Source organism: Gasterosteus aculeatus, chromosome 21, assembly GCF_964276395.1.
Source record: "Gasterosteus aculeatus chromosome 21, fGasAcu3.hap1.1, whole genome shotgun sequence".
Classification (NCBI taxonomy): Eukaryota; Metazoa; Chordata; class Actinopteri; order Perciformes; family Gasterosteidae; genus Gasterosteus; species Gasterosteus aculeatus.
In genome coordinates, this window is record NC_135708.1 from 18,388,047 (window position 1) to 18,402,827 (window position 14,781).

Below are 14,781 nucleotides of genomic sequence, written 5' to 3' on the forward strand. Positions count from 1 at the left end.
CTTCAAATGGAAGCTTTTGCCCACCGCTTCTGTTGGAAGTTAAATAATACATCTGGTGGTGTTATGCGTGTAAAGTCCAATGAAAACAGCCAATATAACCATTATTTCACCTTTCTGGAAGCCTGGCTTCTGCACCTTTAAAGCCCCAGAAATGTCCAAAAATGTATGACGGCCCCCGATAACGCTTTTTAATCATGACCAACGTACAATGTCAGCAATCAACATACAGCACGTTGACCTCAAGCACCAGACTTCCCCTCAGCTTCTGGACTCCTCCGGGATTGTGGTCAAAATCTGCAGACTTGCTGGAGATGATGAGTCATCCGGTGCTTGTTTACCAGCACACATTATGATCTTCATTTTGTCCGAATAAAACAATACAAATGCACAGCTTGAGGAGGTAGTAATCCCTCCTCCGACGCATTATAATTGCATTCCCCTTATTTTGTTTATACCACTAAATAAAGCCTCCTTTATTACAGAGGAGTAATTTATCACACTTGTTTTTAATTTTACAGAAACCCTTTTACTGGTGTGATTAAGTGTGTACGTACTGTAGTGTAAGCATTCAATCTCCATTTCATTTGTGTACTCGGACAGTAGTTACTCCACTTTGAAAGGGTTTTGATGGCCTGATACGTAATCCATTAGTGCAGATGCGTAAATTATGAAAAGCCGTGAGATTTGACTGCTGAGGCTCCGTTTGATTTAAGAACTACAAGTTGCTGCAGAAGCTCGTTGGGAAAATGGATGTACGGCATTTTCAGCTTTGAAAGGTTCACGTCAGCGTCGCTGTTATCTGTTTCTATGTCTGCGGGTTTCAAGCACTCACTCAATGTAAAAGAAAATACAGTTTGAGCAAAAGCTGATCTATAAAGCACGTGACACAAGAAAGTGCTCTACTTTGATGCCAAAGCTTTGATTCCTTCCTCACCAGAGACACTTTTTAGACTGTAACCTTGAACGGGTGCAGCTCGCAGACGGGACACATCCGTGTAAAGACGTGTGAAGTTTTCATTCATTCAGCATTGTTGCGTGTGCTTTTGCTTTAAAGTGTCCTTAAGATGAAAGGCTTTCGCTTCGCGGCGTGAAATCTCTACCGTCAGTGGGCCGATTGTTCTACGCCACTGAAACCTGATGAATGTTCGAACCGTAACGCCTTTGGGGGTAAATTGCAGCCTCAGTAGGAGTAACATGGAGCATGCAATCTGTATTTGTCCATTTCCCGTGGCAGCGTACCGGGGGCAGGATAAGGGAGCAAAAGGGGAATCTGGTCATTTTGTTGACATTCCTGAAGTGTTTTTCGAGACACCGTGTCCTGGATCCGCCCCGGGGGGCTTTTTCTCTCAGTCAGCCGAGACGCCTCGGGGGGGGAATCCTTACATAATGTAGGAGAGCAGCGTTTCCACTCGAAAGCTCAAGAGCTCCTCGCGCACTTGTGAGTGAGTCGAGCTGCCGGGTGGGTGAACCTCATTTTGCCCTCTCGTACCACCAGTCTCCTTCTTCTCTAACTCTCCGCTCAAACCCGACGGTCACGGGCCGGCCAGTGATCTTCTGACTGGTCCGGAGAAAGTGATAATTTTGCTGAATGAAGATTATAAAATGTAATCTGAAGATGGAACGTCCATCTTCTGGGGGCATCCAATCAGCAGCAGGCAGTAACCTAGGTAACCAGAGTAACTTGCGCAGCATCTAAGCTGGTTCTCCTGCTTGAATGTTGATATTATAATATTATTTTAGCCTTTTCCTGACACACGCTGCACACAATTAACAGGATTAACGAACTGGTCCCGGGTCCTTGTTTCATCTCTGGAAGTCTGCTCCATTCTTCCTTGATCTGGACCAAATCTACATATTTCTCCCTCTTGAATCCGAAGCTTCGCCATCAGGCAGCGTCTCCTCCCGTGAAACCTCGTCGGAGGATGTCCCCGGCGAGGAAGAGCAGTGTGACAATTACAACGCGTCGCTGAGAAGAAACGGTGGAATTACTTCTGGTGCTACTTGTTAACAAACGGTCGCCGTGTAAATGCAGACATCTTCCGTGCCGGTTGCTGGATAATGAGATCGCGCGTGTGTGTGTGTGTGTCGCCGTGTGAGTCAGTGTGTGTGTGTATCACCAAACTGACAGACATTTGGTGTGCTCATTCGTGGCTGCACGCTCAAGGTCCTTCGCACGGCTTCGATTTGATGAGGAAAAAGCAACACCTTGCAGCTCGCGCCACCAAGAAACGCATGTTTATGCCGTTTGGGGCCCCTTGAATCTGGGAATTAATAACACAGGTAAAGCAACGGTCTGATGTTTCATGGGAAGAATTGTTCACTGACAACGTGAACGGTGTTATTGTTGCGGTGCAGAAAAAAAGGGTTGGAAAGTTCTACTTCCTCTTTGTGTTTCTGGACTTCAGTCTTGCTTCATCTTCCTGAGGCACATCTGATGCAATTGCAAAGAAAATGAGCTTCAAGGCGATATTTGTTTAAAAAAAACAAGTGCTGTGGAGCTTAGAGAGCCTAGAAATAAATTCATTCTAACAAAACACTAAACCTTTATGTAAAGGTTGGTCATTAGTTGATTTTTAATTTAAAATGTTTTGCCTCTATGGGAGCGATTGGCCATAACAGGCCCTCGGGCCTTCTTCACAGAGACAAATGAATAATTCACCAGGATGTTTACTTCCAAATCAGTAAACCCACACACACACACACACGAGCTGTGAGGAGATCCGCACATCTCACACCTTAAACCTACATCCTTACCGACCTTTCGATTGTCAGTCTTCACGCTGCAGCGTTGACCCCCCGGGTGCTTCTAATTGCTTCTGAATCACTTCCCACAGCGTCTTCAAGAAAGATCTCCTCGCAGTTCATGTCCTGAACTCTCAATCCGCCTCGCTGCAGCTTCCAGTGCCGCTGCCTCTTCTCATTCGCCCCCAGACTCTCAAACAGCCCCCCTGTGGATTCCAGCACTTCTCTTTTAAACGAGAGACTTCAACTTCCTTTGACCCCCGGATCCTTCGAAGCGCTTCTCCTCACCTACAGCATCTTACGTTATTGTAACTTGTGTGTTCTTTGGTTTTTCCGATCACATTGGCCTCAAAGCTGCATGAACAAAACCAGAGTTCAAGTTAACTGAGGTGCATTTCATTGGATCGCATTATTAGACGTTATATTTTCCCCTAACCTTGCACTTTTTTTTGTAATCCTCACTCAAAGCCAAAAAACCCCAACGACAAACTAAAGTGACCTTGAGTTATTACCCGTCCTCCCTCTCTCTCTGGGCTGCATGTTAGCTGAGGGTGAATGAGCTGTTTCCTGTTGGTCACGCCTGTCGCATCGTGCGGTTTGACTCGCTCTCTGAGCTCTTTGAGAAACGCGCTCAAAGGGGGGAAATAAACCGTGTTCACGGCCGCGCTTCCTTGTCAAAGGCCTCAAAGTTGGACCCTCAGAAAGCGGGACACAACAACAAAGGTGGTTCCAGCGTCTGCGGCAGAGAGAGGTGGGTCCTCGGCGGTCCGCGGGGGAACGTCGGAGGCTTTCTGCACGATTCTCTCGCCTCCCCGTTCCCTGATGTGACACCGTGGAGATGGCGGCACGTGTGCTGTACGAGCAGCACCAACCTCTGTCTCCCCTACCTGATACGCCCCCCCCCCTCCATGTGTCAAAGCCGTGTCCCCCCCTTAGCTTTCAGCATCCATCACCACCCCCCTGCAATATTCACTGGCCTTTAGGTTACCATGGTAACAGGCGGAGGAGCTAATATGAGGGAAGTCATTGATTTGAGCTGCTGAAGATGAATATAGACATAACGTGAACTCCTCAGGGACCTGATACGGAGGAGACAATGGAGGCGGGGCTTAACTCAACAGCCTCCTTGTCACCGAGGGGACAAATATTGGCTTATAAGATGTTCAAAAAGAGAGTTGTACTGCATATCTCTTTCACTGGTTTTAATAACGAATGTGTTACTTTGTCGTATTATTAAACTATTATTTACCTAAAATGATTATCTCTAATGCTTGATTTGATTATTGTTACATTCACCAGAGAGAGCAATTTCATTATTCGTGTCATATATTTATTTATTTCATGTGAAGTGAAAGTTTCACATTAACATTTTTGTCCTCCGAGCGCTTTAGAGCTTTTTTGAGGCACACTGATTAAGATGAGAGGGACTGAATCTTCGTCAAAGACCCTCTAAACAGTTCACACTCGTACTTTCAGACGATGTGCAGATTATAGCAGGGACACGGGGAGCAACGCCGGAGGAATTGATTGATAAATATGGATTCGAGGAAGGACAAACGCCAGATCAAAACATCTAAATTAGAAGTCGCACCGCCTGAAGGATGGAACGACCCTTCTCACATCCGCCTCCCCGAGAGCTCCACCCGAAGTACTTCCCAAAATCTCAAAAAGCTCTGGATTACCATAGAAACGACAAATCATGGCAGACATCTCCTGCGGCTTCTTCACCCGACGTTCCTTGTGCACATGAATGTTGGAGTGATCCAGCCCACGGCCACAGCGCCACCGCGCCTGCGAGGCAGCCGCCTTCAAAGGAAGACGCAGTTGAAGTTTAGGTAATTAGAGAGAAGAGCTTTCTGCAGCGGGCATCATCATCATCATCATCATCATCATCACAGAGCTCGGGCTGTTGAAAGGCCGCGTTGTCTCATCTCCTCGCTCCTTCTCCCCTTGCTAACACATATCAAAGGGAATTTCAGGGGTGATTAAATGTTAAACTGGATCCTTAAAGGGGAATGCCCACGCTCTTCAGCTTCGTGCTTTTTACTTTTGTGCCCCCTCGACAGCTCGGTTCATTAATGCAAGATGTGATCGGGCCGTGCAGCCAGCAAGAGAATACACAGATGAACTGTGCATGCCCACAAGTTGAGCTACCTACCACCACCAGGTTATAAAGTCATTCAAATATGCTCCATCTTAGCCTACTGCAACATTAAACGTCACTGATAATTACAATCAAGTGCTATGAAATGTTCTCCCGAAATCATCTTGAGAAACTAGCAAGAGAACGACAGCTTTTCAAAATCCAGCCGACATTTATTTTCCATCTGTAGTTAGCAGCACTCTGAAAGTGACACGTGACAATCTGCACCTGTCGGTGGAAAATAACACTGTTAGTGGATGTAGACTGACATTTGTCCGATACGATTAGCTTCCAGTCTACTTAGGAGCTGCCGACTGCAGCGTTCACCCTTAATACCGGCCCAATTAAAAATATATGTGTCCCCGTTATTTACTTTTACTCAAAAAAATCGCCCTTTGAGTCCAAGAGCTGAACACATCTCCCACCTCTGATTGTCAAAAAGTGGAATAGATGCACAGGGAGCTTGTCAGTGGGGAAGCTTCTGCTTGTTCGTTGGAGTGAAAACACGAGCGTCTTGGTTTACACGTTTCTTTACTTCACTGACATTACTTATTTCTCATTTATACATCACCAAAACAATTCACCCTTCAATTCCGCTGCTGCGCGGGACGCTCAGAAACGCCTCTGCGTCCATCAGTGAAGTGCACTCAATACCGCATTGTGGAGGTAATTTCCCCAAGGACGTGATTCTCTTTCGCTCCCAAACACACACACACACACACACATACACACACACACACACACACACACACACGCGCACACACACACACACGCATGCATTCACACACTCTGCACATGCGTGCATGCATACTTATGAGCTTTATTTATCTTTGTGCTGAGCAAACACCCCGCTGTGTCTCACTTGTTTCTTGTGTCACGCTGATGAAAGGCACCTGCTGTTCTCAGCAGAACCCCCCCCCCACCACCCCTCCCCCATGTTACTGCAATGCTGCCTGCATTATTCACAAGCAGAGTGGTAATTCAGTCTCAACTTTTGTGACGTGGGCTGAAGGGAAGTGCAGGACGAGTGGATCCATGCGCTTATGTAACCCTCCGCAGGGAGCAGATTGGGTGAAAAACAGGGATGGATTTAAAGTCACTTCATCTTCACCTGATAGAAGACGACTCTCATTCTCCCCCTGCTGGCCCAGGTAAATCTTTTTCACATTGTATGAAATGTTTTTCCAATAATTTCCTTTGATGCCCTTTACCTTGACTTGTTTTGATGCAGTGCAGACGTTGTGGCACAGAACTCGACCGTATGAGGTTCCTGTTTGTCGTGGTTTGTTGCAGAGAAAGTGGATTGCAGCGCCGAAAATGACGGCTTCACTCAGGAATAAACCGTTTTAACGAATGGGTCATTTCTTACTTTTCAGCCCAGAAAAAAACATTTACGCCATTTACTTTCCCACAACATTGTTTGCTACATTGTTTTGGAATCTGTGAACTTTTCACTGCCAAAAACTATTAGAAGTAGTCAATAGTCACTAGTTATGCTTAAACCGCAGAGACTTATTGAACTAATCATTTTGCAACTTTTTGACCCATAACGATTCTATTACTTCGTCAAATAGGACAGAATATTTTTAAATGGCCTTAGTTGCATCATTCAACCTCCCTCCAAAGCAACGCGGTCGCATTGCAAACGTCTGTGGTGTGACACGGACTCCTTTGTCTCACACTGTGAATGCCCAGTGACACGCTGTTGGAGCATAGCAAAGAAATAGTGTAAAACTAATGTTCACAGGTGTGCCGCTTTGACATTTAAATAAGGTGTCGGCGACCGAAGAGAGGTGCATCCGTCTGAGTCTCCCCCGGCTGCTAATAGCCACCTCTTTCCTGTTATTTAACAGGCCGATAGGGACACGTCAGTGCTGCTTTGTGAAAGAAAAGTCAGACATCTCTCTGCAAATCCAAAGAGATTCTGTGCAAAAGTCTCTATTTATCCAGCAGGCTGCGAAAGTCTCTCCCTCCGCCTTCGCACCTGCCTTCGATTGCCGCGATGCTTTCTGGTCACTGAAAAAGTACTTTTCTATTTAAATGAATGCAAAGACGGCTCCAAGGCATCGGCCAGCAGACACAGCCGTCCATGCAGGTGTGGAGATGAGCTAATGTGTTATTCTTTCTGCTCCGAGGCTCGCCTCGGGGAAGAGACCAAATCGGACTTAACTGCCAAAGCAAATCCGGGTTTTCGATGTCGGTCCATCCATCTTTTTCATTCCAGTTTGCTTACTGGTTTGAATATGTGATACTCCCAACACCCATTAAATAATTTACTCATTAGTCCATTATTCAGGCTTAAAAAACAACGTTTCTAAATATTTCGTCGATCTTATCGATTTATGGATTCATTTTTTTGGCACCGGCCTTGATGGCCACTGACCAACAGGGGTTCGTTTAAAAAATGTTAAAGGACATTTGATGTGTATGTGAGCGAATGATGGAGCTAAACTGCTTTGTTTTTCTGTTTGAGAGCAAAGAAGAATCAAGCAAAACCTTTTACTTCGCTTGCTTCACTGTGAGATAAGAGCATTGTGCATAGTATTACGTTGGAAATGCCGTGACAATCGCTTCAGCGCCGTCGGACTGCAGCCTGCTGCGAGTGCCGGCGATCGAGTCACAGACTCCTTTCAGGGTTGTTCAATCCTTTGGACTCCTCATTAATGCTCACAAATGACCTCATCAAGAAATCCACATGCAGCGTGGGTGTTAGTGCCGCTTGTTGAGAGCTTGAATGGCTTTTTGAGTTCGGCGGTTGGAACATGCCACAGCTCGGCGCCGCACACCGACGTCGTGATAATAATTGGGAAAGTTAACCAGAATTCCTTCAAATTAAAGAAGCGACGCGTAAGCGCAGAGTCTCTGAGCCGATTCAGTGGGCTTTTATGAAAAGCAGGAGCAGGTGGAGAGAGATGTGACATTTTTGTGACATTAACTTGAAGTTGAAATTTGTAATTATATCTCAGTTATGCAGATCTGAATGCGATGTGGTGAAGCACTAAATACTGTTTTTTAGCTGCTCAGGTTTGTCACCTTTCTGGTTGACATTATCACCGCTGTCTGGTCTCATCACTTCAACACGAATGAATATAACAGATTTATTAAAAGACTCACTGAATACTAAAAAGAAAATGCGATATTGACATTGTCAGACATGAATGAATGCTTAGACTATAATTCATACAGTTCCACACTAGCCACGGCTGTAGTACATGTTTCATAGTATCACGGGTGTGTGTGTTGGGTCTGTCCACTATTATTTCTCCAATATGGTTGAATGCAGGGGAAGAGATTTCAGTCCCTCAGCACACACACATTTATCCGACCTCAATCTTCTTTAATGTCGCTGTCCATTCATTTTGGGACCAAATCACTGTGTCGCCACACTAAAGTCTACTATCCCAGCAATCCCGAAAGCTGGAAAGGTTCTTCTTTGTTCCTCAGAGAGGTCGTATCAAAAGTGGAACTTTTACAATAGCATCGTCCGCATGCAGCCGTGCGTCATTTGTTCGAAACCTGTCGCAACGGAATCGCACCGCTAAAGTGAGTCTCCGTGGCGCCTTGCTGCAGTGGCACTTCGCCGTCTGAGGATGAGCAACGTTATTGCCTGGCCGGGTTCCTCCAGAGGCATGCTAATGGAACTATTTGGCAGCCTGCCTCCGGAGGCAGGAAGGATGGACTTGTTTCACTTGATGTCAGTGTGGGGATCTGGAGGAGAGAAGAGAATTACAGGTTGGCATTGCTTCAATTGGCAGGAAGCGAGCAAAGGAATAGACACCGTGCAATGATTCTTGAACCACTAGACAGCCAGCCAGGCGCCCCCATTATTTGGGGGGATTGTTCCAGTTCTATTATTTTTAGTCGCTTAATGTTATACCGCCGCGCAGGACCTGTTAAAATCGACGTAAACAGCTCAATTTAAGTCCAACTCCTCCATCTGTGATGCTCGGTCGGTATACGTTTCTCGCGAGCACGTCTTCCACGCAGACACAGTGCCGATTGGTGGAGTAATGAAAGCAATGAGCGCTAATATCCCACACATATGGCGCCCGGCTGGTTGCCAGCGGCCCTCGGTGTCTTCTCCGGCCCAAACAGCTGTGGGGGCTGATTACCGGGGCCGGCCTTGAAATGCCGTGCCAAGAGTTTTAAAAACAACGCCCAACCGCCTCAACCCTCCACCCGACCCCATGTTGGCGTCATCTTACCCCCCCCCAGCTGCAGCTACATGTCAATCCTGTCTTCATTTAAAATGCACAGAATCTGCAATTCCCTCCAGTTAACGACGGTGGTGGGTGCGCCAGGACTGACGCCCGCCCGTAAGACCGTGGCTGGGGACACCGGGGTGTTCCGCTGGCTGCGTGATGAGCGCCGCACAGCTACGACTGGATGTGACGGCCATGATGTGAATATTAATACGGTACCTCTCTGTCTTCCCCGCAGCAACCGGCACCGCCGTCTCACTTCAGCTGCATATATTTTCGTTTCAAGTGCACCTTCTGGATGAGTGTTTTCCAAGCACTGTTCCCAGTGGTACCACCTTGTAATGGCGTTATAATCTCTGAGAATATACTAGCGTTGCTCCAATTGCTCTCCTCCTCCTCCTCCTTGGCGGGTCCCGGGGCTGCGGGCGCGACACCGGAGTGAGCTGTGCGCTGATGCTTGGGCGGTCCCGGACGCCTGCAGGCTCCGCCATCTATCAGCTCGGCTTAGGTGGACGCCTCTGGTCAGCGGCGTAGCGCAGACTGACACAAACTGCCCTAACAGAAAATCCAGCGACGTGCTACTCCTATGCAAGTTTTTATCAGCCACGGTCGTTGCTCTTGTGAATGCAATTTCCATCCGGGTGAAATGACATGGCTGCGGCTGTGGTTGCCCTCTTTTTTGGGGGGGGGGGGAGAGGGTTAATACAAGTGGTGCCACCCGCTGACTGACGTGGTCATTGTATACAGACATTTCCTTTTTAATGGTTTGACAATCATTCCCAACTCCAACTGTCAACGCGCTGGAGGAAAAGTGCCAAGTTCATTACCAGCAGCTGCCACAGCCAGAAGAAAACTAAGCCTCGATATCAGAGGGAGAGGAGATAAGGGCGGAGGATTACTAGCCTGTCGACACGCTGGGGGGGGGGGGGGGGGGAATCAGACGCCCCAGCGAAGCTGTCTGTGGCATCAAAGGTCGTCCTTATTAAAGATTATTATAAAAAGGCTTGAAGATACTGTCAGATGAGTGGATTACTGCCGAAATATAGTCCAAAATGGCAAACAGAAGCTGGGAAGGTCAGGTTGGCTGTTTGATCAACCGGGGGGGGGGGGGGGGGGGGAGGGTCTCATCTCGGGTGCACACGGCACTTCTGTCAAAGGGGCCCTGAAGGAGCCTCTTAAGTACACTTGTCACCGACGATTAGGATACGGAGCGGGGTTCATTAATACGGACCGCTTAAGCTGATTCATCACTGTTTACTTAAAATCCAATTTTATTATCGACCCCGAAATAAAAGAGTCAGCAAAATTGCCCACTCACGCCGAAAGCGCTACATCAGAGAAAGTTCACCAGCCGGACCAACGCCTGCACCGCAGAGATGCCTCTATCATCGGGGTATTGATTAGGATGGACTAAATATAGAGAACCAGCAAAGGAACATTCCTTCCTTCGGCCACAGCGGATCCAACTGCAGGAGACAGAACATTCCCTTTTTTTGTGAGGTTCTAAAATTGAACCGTTTGCAGGACTGGATCTGGCCGCGAAAGCCCGTTTTATCTGATTCTTCCGGTCTAAAGACTTCCTGCAGGCGTTAATCCGTTCTGATGTTAACCGTTCGAACAAGCCATTGATTCAAATCAGTCACTAACTGTATTTTCCACTCTCCGCCTCCTGAGGATGCTTCCAAAATGCAAAAGAGGGCTGCAGCGGTGCTGCAAGGCGGCTTCAAAGAGATTATCTGGGCTCTAAAAGGTGATAGCATGTTCTTCTCCCTGCATGCTGCGCCTCCTAACCTGAGCGCCTGTAATGGCATGCAGGACAGTGACAAATGGCTTCTTTTTCAGTACATGGGCTCATCCCGCTGACTTTGCCTCTGTCCTTGACATTTACGCTTGGAGGCCGATGTTCACTAGTTTGACTTATAATGGCTTATAGTGTTAAAATACTTCGGCTATTCCATTTTTTTTCCCCCTTGACTTCCTGCTAAATATCTTGATCTGGAGTGTGCAGTCGTGCCTTTGTGTGTTTCTCTCAAAGGTACAAGAGTTCCTGGACTATTGGCGCTGTCATGCCGGACGTGGCTTGACCTTTTCCTCTTCAGCTGTATTGAACATTATGAACATAATGAACGTTTCTGCGTAATTATTTGATTAAATCAAATGTGTGTTTAAAATGCTGTCTGTATCTGGATTCATCCCGATCATATCGCTGGCATTTACATGTGCTATTAATAAGCTTTCTTCTTATCTTGATTCTGCGTGCGTTGATTGTATCTCATGTGGAAATAAGGGAGTCTGTCAACAACAAACAAAAAAACAACCTTAGCGCCTCAACTAACTACCGTAATCATTTAGTTTCCTGCATGTGGCCATATTCATATTCACTTGTAGTGCATAGCCTGAGTGCATGGTGCAAGTAAGTTTAGAGCGTGTCCAACTCCACTTTTGCGCTCCAATCGCTGCATCATTTGGTTGACTAATAAGCTGCAAAGGGTTCGTATTTAAACGCTTAATTAATCACCGGGCCTCAAACCGATCAAACCGAGTGTGAAAGGCGTGTTTGTGATTGTGGAACTGTTGGTACTGAATTAACTACTTCAAATATAAGGCAACTGGTTTGAATTTGTAGCATGGTTATAAATCCCAATCAAGCCACCACCTAAACGGGTGACGCCAGCGGCTCCACTGTAACCGAGTCACTTGCTGCACAACTACAGGCAGTGTGAGCACATTGTGACCGGCTGCAGCTCTCCACAGGATCCGCACATTATTCAGCTGTTCCAATGATCTCCGTGATACCCAGAGGAGGCCTTCAGGTTGGGTTAAGATAAAAGAGCAGTTTCGTTTAATTGTCTCTCTCTCCCCACGCTGGTTTGGCCTTTGGATGACCTGAAGGAAGACTTTGACTTGGAAGCTGTCATTAAAAATAAAAAAAGACGATCATATTATTGGATGTTAAAATGCTAGAAAGGTATTCAAGGAAAAAAAACGTCAACTTATCGATCCACGCTTGCACATAAATTATGATTTTGGCTTCGTAGTTCCATGCTCGGCCTATTAGGCCTCGGTGGAAGTTGGAAATGAAGTTTTTTGCCAGTATTGTTTTCTGTTCTTCAGTTTTTCCCGCAGTGGACTCAAGTATCTGCATTCTGTCCTCTCCCCCTTTCTCCGTCTCTCCACATCTCGGCCCCTTTCTCTGCTCATACGTCTTCCCTCGCATTGGAGGAGGTTGTTCCCACGGGGGGGCTTCTGCCGCTTCAAATGCGCTGACTTCAGCATCCGATCCGAGAACAACTCTTGTGATCAGGCGGGATTCGCACCCCTTTCTTTCTACGCCCTCTCATTTTTTTTTATCACATCTTCTTTCTTCTCTCCCTCAGCGTAATTTCCTTTTATTCTCAAGCCGTCCGCCCGGAGTCTGTTCCGTCTGCCTCTTCTTATTATTACTCCGCAGCTTTATAACATCAGCCTTGCAACTTTTCGCACAGTCCGGTCTTATGAAGAATTATCCGGCTTGAATTTTCTCTCAGGCTCTCCAGAATATATGTCCAAGTCATCCTACAATGTGAAAGCCATCTCTCAACTTCTCACAGTATTTTTTATTGTAGCTGCTTGTGCTGGTTTGTACAAATAAATGATTATGTTCCATTCTGTCAAGGGTTTGAAGCCAAACATAATAAAGCTAATACGATTTTATAATATCCGCATTTCCAATAGCTTGCTGCAAAGAGGCGATGTCACTCCATGTTGTCGTGCACCAGAGGAAGGATGCGTCGCAGTCAAATGCAGATATTAGAAGAACGATAAGTGAACGCACAAAAGATAAAGTGAACGACTTGAGGCCGCGTGACCCAGATCCATTCGGGCAGCGCGCTGGCTAAGTGGTCGGGCCGTCGCCTCGCATCAACAAAGACTAGCGCTCGCTCTGCTGAGGTCACGTGTTTTTCACGTATCTCCAGTTTCCTCCCAGACAGTTTGCGATCATTGAGACAGGAGTTAGGATAGGAACGGTACTGCTCCTCCGGTAAAGTTGGTTCGCTCCTGTGATCCAGTATTTCCCGGTGTAGAAACATGAACATTGAGGAAATAATTCCGCCCCAGTACACCAAAGAGCCTCCTAAAACCGCTTGAAATGTTCTCCTTGCCTCAGGCGAAGATCTAACACACCTCGACGCAGCAACAGTGTGAGATTCCTGATTCATAGTTCGTAACAAACTTTAACTTTTGTCAAGTCAAACGTGCATAAAGCTCTGTTCTCGTTCTCCGCCGTGGGCGTCTTCTTCTCTTCTATGAATCTCGGCACATTACTGTTAATGCGGAGTGGAGTTTTGTCCGTGCTGAGCCGCTTGCAGTCTGATCCCTCGGACGTTGGGTGGTTCTCGCAGTGCACGCTCCCAGAAATCAATAAGGTTCTTTGAGTCGTACTCCTCTTCCCCTGTGGCGAACGGGATCCTTTCTAAACAGCCCTGAGCTCGTTACAATTACCCAACGGCATCCGCGTGATTAATTCAGCCCACGGAGTTTGAAATTACTGCGGCAAGATATCATTCGGATCAAGTTCTTGAGGAAACTTCTTCCTTTCTGCACACATGCAATGGATCAACTGTGCTGTGAATTGTACACGTGTTCCCCCTCAGGTTGTTTCCCGTGCCGACGCAGAAGGGCAACACTTATTCGTCTGCTTTGCAAGCAGACAATATTTTTGTCTCCATTACTTTTCACCTTTTAAACCCCGCCTGCATTCACAGTAATTTAATGTATTTTTACTCAACAAAGCCTAAATAAGGTCATCCTCTGCCCACAACTGCCACAATAACTCAATTCCCAATTTCTCTTCAGTCTGGATGCGATCCAGAAAAGAGAACGCAAGAGAGATTTTGTGGATGCACTTAGTTCTGCACTTGTACTGCAAACCCTCATATTTACTCCCTGCAGTTTAATTAATACTGTTATTTCTTTTTTGTATTTGGTCCCTTTCTGTTGTACCACACGTTATTGTAGAATTACACAATTCAGAGAACTTAATATTTTCATGCAAATAAGTTGAAACCTTTACAAACATCGACGTGCTTTTGCTTCTGCTGATTTCAAGGAACATTTGGACGAAAATCCTATTTTCGAATAGAAACTGTGGTCTTTACAACGGTGCAGAAACTCAAGTGGTTTCCTTTCAAACTCTTGTCCCCTGTGGGGGTTTATTTTCAACACGGTACTCTGTTGCTACCCAACCCATCCTCAAAACCGCTGATACAAATCTTACGGGTCAGAGACCCGGTGTGATGACATTTTCAGAGCATGTCGTTTGCCTGAACCGATGCACGGGGTTCATAGTTACACAAGAAGGAAGGACAGAGAGAGAGAGAGAGACGTGAATTTGTGCTTGATTGGTAAAGGTCAGATGAGCTACCCATAAAAGTTATGACCCTGTTTGTTATCATAAAAGAAAACCAGATGTTTGATTACCATTTATAGGTGCGACTCCCTGCACATTAAAAGAGTCCCAACTCAAGAAATACTCGACTTGCTGTTACCGCGGTAACCCCGGATGTTAGACGGAGGTCCCACGAGGTGCAACAGCGAAATGAAACTCCTCACATTTGGAGGCGAGGGCAAACTTGTCATCAAGTGATGAGACTGAGAGGGAACAACCAAAAGCAAACCGACTCATCGTGCCCGTTCCGATGGGGAATTACTACC

The 14,781-nt window shown here is 46.5% G+C and overlaps 1 long non-coding RNA gene across 1 annotated transcript; it reads right to left on the minus strand.

Annotated features, from left to right (window-relative positions):
- Positions 1–7,971: 7,971 nt before the first annotated feature.
- On the minus strand, positions 7,972–9,726 carry LOC144390020 (uncharacterized). The gene is made up of 2 exons (XR_013454077.1): positions 9,307–9,726; positions 7,972–8,593 (listed from the first exon to the last, which is right to left on the minus strand). It is a non-coding gene; the product is annotated as an uncharacterized LOC144390020 (long non-coding RNA).
- Positions 9,727–14,781: the final 5,055 nt, after the last annotated feature.